Below are 4,628 nucleotides of genomic sequence, written 5' to 3' on the forward strand. Positions count from 1 at the left end.
AGAGCTGGCTCCGTTCTCGCGAGGCCGCCCGCTCCGCCCCCGGGCCAGCGCGCAGCCATCTTGGTTCCTGGCAAGCTCCGGGCACGGGCGGGGCATGACATGGCCGGAGGAGGCGCTTTGGGCGCTGGGTCCGCGGTGGAACGGGCTGGTGAGGGAGCTGTGTTCATGGAAAGGCTGGATGTGGGACTTGGTGCTGACAGGGTGGCGTTCGGTCACCAGTGGGGCTCGATGGCGCCAGAGGACTTGTCCAGCCTGATGGGCTCTGTGGTTGTGTCCCGGTGCGCTCCGCCCGCGCCCGCGGGGCATCGGCTCCTGAGAGCGGGACATGGCTCCAGCACGGGCCTGCGACTGCCCTGGACACGGCTGGCTGTGCCACGAGAGGGCAGCGGAGCGCTGGGAACCCGCTCGGGAGCGCTGCGAAACCCGCTCGGGAGCGCTGGAATCCCGCACGGGAGCGCTAGAAACGCTCTCGGGAGCGCTGGAATCCCGCTCGGCAGCGCGGGGAATCCCGCACGGGAGCTCTGGAATCCCGCTCCGGAGCACTGCGAAACCCGCTCGGGAGCGCTTCGAAACCCGCTCGGGAGCGCACGTACCCCAGCCTTCCCAAAAACAGGCACCGCGCTAAAGTAAATATTTCCAGTGTTCAGAGCACAAACACTTTAGCTCCACGTAAATGACACACAAGCTGTCAAAATAACACGGCTTATCGCTTCAGATGCTGTGCTGATAATTGCCTACGCCTATTTGTCAAACGAGCCACTGTTTTAAACTTGCTCCACGCACATGGCGACCTGAGCCAGAAGACCTGGAAAGGGGGAGGAAAAAATAAGCAAAGAAAGGCAAACAAGTGTAGTAACAACTGAGGTGGATGGCATTCTTCTCATTCCCAAAGCCTGACAGGCCGATTCTGGATAATGTGGTTTATGGAAAAGCGATTCTGTTTTCCAAGGCGTAGTTCAGAGGTTAACTGGAGATGGTTCTGCATCACTTTGAGGGAATGTTAGCAGGGAGTAATGTTATTAATCTCAAATAAAGTTATTTTATAAGCATGGCAGCAATCAAATGCACCTTTTTCAAGCCTCTGTTTCACTTGCAAATATTCTCAAGACATCAGAGTGAAAAAAAAAAAAAAAAAACAACCAAAAAAACCCCTTTATTTTCCGTGGCACCTTTCAGTCTGTAAAACGGAATGTGCTTTCAAAACTATAACATTAAATAGAAAAATCAATTAAATGACCACTGAAAGGCATCCATGCTGGAATATGGTGGTGGCTGCAGTGGTTCTCAACACAGTTGCAGGCAGGAAGCAGGGATGAAGATGCCACTAGAACATAAGGAGCACTTTGGAAAATTGCAAAGATTTTGTCTGAGATGTGAATGATAACACCTTTACTACTTTAATTTAAACCGCCATTAAATCTTTCCTTCCCAGAAATTGCTCTTATCCAAAGAGAATAAACCTCTAAGTAAAATACATAATATAATACGAATGTTCCATCTCACTCCTGTGTCCATACACGTTATTTTGTAACATCATTTAAACCATTTTTAGAATTGTGAGACACACTTACTCCACCTTACCTCAGATTATCACTTAAATGCGATGGCTTTGTTTCAGCCATTTCCTGCTCTGCCCATCGCCTTGTCTGCAAGCAATCTGGGATGGGAAGGGATTTGCCTGTGGGTAGTGGCATTGTGCCTCCCTGTGGGTGGCTCAGCATCACAATCGCCATTCATTTTTGCAGGGACAGGCTGTGCTGCTGTGCAGGGACTCTCATCCTCCCTCCCATCACAGCTTCCGTGGCTGTATCCACATCCATGTTCCATGCACCCCTCACTGCAGCAGGAAAGGGGCTCTGTGAGCTCTTATTTGCTCCTGTGTGCAGTGTGTTTCCATGTTCAACTAGTTGTAATTTAGGTCTTGCATATTATTTTCCCTGTTTGTTGATAAAAGTCATCAGGAAAAAATGATTGAAAGGTAATTAGCCATCTCTGTGGTGACATTCTTATATCCAACACCTGCAAAACATGATGCAGTGAAAGCTTTGTTAAACATGTCTTTTAAAAAATATTTCAAATAAATGCTAGCAGATCAATCAGTTGTGGTTGAAACCTGTTGGACACATACCATTGTCTGTTTTTAACATCCCACAGACAGACAGACACGTAGAAGGGGAGTGTGCAAAAGATTCATGTCCAGTCATGCAGACAAGGGCAATTAGCCTGGCTTAGCACACGTGAGTAAGGTGGTGTCAACAAACATCTTCCAGATCCACCAGATTCCACTACTGTGGAATGAGTATGTGCTGCTTGTCACTCCTCCTCTCCAACTGTTCTCAAGACTGAGACATCAGTATTTGATATTAAAAGCCTGAGGTTACAAGGGGAATAAGGCAGTCCTTATGCAAATTGTTCGTGGAGTAGATTCTTAGGAATTTGGAATAGGGCTGTTTCTCCAGCAAAAGATATTAAATTGACAGGACTGAGAGCACCTTCCAGTGTAGCAGGATCCAAAAATTTATATGTCTCCATGGCATAACTAACTCTTCATTCTCTGCTTAGGCCAAGCAAAGAAGTTGTAACATGTAGCTTCTATGCAGAAACAATTTATTTACCTCATTAATCAGTGACTTCTTACTACAGTGCAGAAAGTCACTGGTTCATCAGCTTTTGTTTCAGAAGATGAAAGACCCTCATAACACACCTGGACGCTTCTAGAGTCTAATGCAAAGTGCAGAGAAAGATGAACCTCATGGCACAGAGAGGGCTGGGGGAAATTATAGTGCAAGAGAGCAGATAATAGTTAGAAAAATGCAGATTGTAAACAAAGACGTTTCTGTTCTCAGGCTGGCCAAGTGGCTGCTGCTAAGTCATAGTAACCCTGGGTTGTCACCTTTGAATTTTACTTGTCATTCTGGTATGCAATACAGGAATGTGTGTCGTTTCATCATGTTCCTTGCCTGCACAAGTTACCTAATTAATTTACTACAAACTATAAAAGTAGTTCCTTGTACTAATTGCCTTGTCTGCTGGACGACCAAAGAGGAAGCTGGGACTTTGAAACAAGATGATTTTCTTTAGATGAGAAAAGCGAGACATACAAATTCAGGCTGTTTTGTCCTTGTCTTATTTCCTAACAATGTATGTACAAAGCTTTCCTACTCCTGATAAAATGAGAAAGTCTGGAAAACCCTCCAGCAGATAGCAGTAGATCCCTGACATTTGCTCACTGATTTTCAAATTCAAATGTTGTTCTTTTTCTCTCTCTTTTTTTTTTTTTTTTTGATTGTTGTTGTTTGTTTCCTTAAGAATTAAAGACTGCTAAAATATAGTAGTAGAAGCCAAGAGACTGGTTGCTCTTCTTCATAGTAACAAACGTTGTTATGAGTAAAAGAAATACTATAGTAGGATTCTATTCTCCATCAACAAGCTCAATCTTAAGGTGGTTAGAAATTTCAGAGACCAAGTCCAGTGGACTGGCAAGTTAGTTTAGTTTTTAACTAAAACTCCTGTAACTAAAAGTTATACATTGAGCTGGGAGATGTGTAGGAAAAAGGTAGGAAAGTGTCTGGGGTCCTGGCAAGTAACCAACATGCTGTATATACAGCAACACTAGATGGCTGCACAGTCTCCAAAAAAATGCTGTTGTCTGCAAGTTTGATTTTGCAGCTTGTGCACCTGAAATACAGAGGGTGAGATGTGTTGATCAGTGGAGTGTTTGTGTGCCAGCCCCTTTGTGTTAGTAGGCAATCCAGTGCTCTGAGCTGGCAGGCAGAGCTGCAGGATGGGCATTTGCTGACAGCTGGACTTAAATGACAAGAACATCACACTGTGGTGGGGCAGCCTTCCTCCATATTTGCTGTGTCCCTGTCACCAAGAGCTAAATCACATGTGAAGTAACTCCTGAGACACTCATTTCCAGCCTGGTCTTTTGAGAAACCTATATCCCCATAACTGCCAGGCAAAGGGTGGAATATGCAGAGAGGCAGAAACCTCTGTGGCCATCCAGCTTTAATCAGCCATATTTGTTTGTTTACAAGGACATCTGAATAATACCACCCACCATTCTGTTCATCAACATCCCAAAGATTTCCAGCATACAGCTCTCAGGTTTCTAACTCCTGCTGCAGCATGCAGCCTGGACCAGCCAGAGCAGGATTAGAGTTGTCAGGGAAAATGATTGATGGAGTGATGTTACGCTTCAGCAGGTAATCAGTTCTCTTTAGGGGCAGGATCCTTCCTTAAAGGTGCTGTGAAAGTGACAAAATAATTACCATGTAAGTCTGACAGTTTCAGTGAGCTCTTAAACTGGTGTTTGAATACACAACTCTTATTCATATATAATGTGAAAGACTGCTTGTGTTTTCTCACCATGATCAGGTCTGGATGTTTCAGTATCTCTGCTTGTAACTGACCATACAACATCTGCTGAGAAATGGCAGTTTTATGCAGCTCATCATCTTGTCCAAATCTTTCAGGCATAATTTCTGCCAGCCATGTGTTCCCTGGCTTACATTTGGGTAACTGTCACAAAATCCCCTTCTAGTTTCTCTGCCCATAATTGTTTGGCTCTTTGCAACAGTTTGTGACTGTGCATCCATGCAGGCAGCAAATTCATGCACAATTAA

This window comes from Oenanthe melanoleuca, chromosome 6 (assembly GCF_029582105.1).
Source record: "Oenanthe melanoleuca isolate GR-GAL-2019-014 chromosome 6, OMel1.0, whole genome shotgun sequence".
NCBI lineage: Eukaryota > Metazoa > Chordata > Aves > Passeriformes > Muscicapidae > Oenanthe > Oenanthe melanoleuca.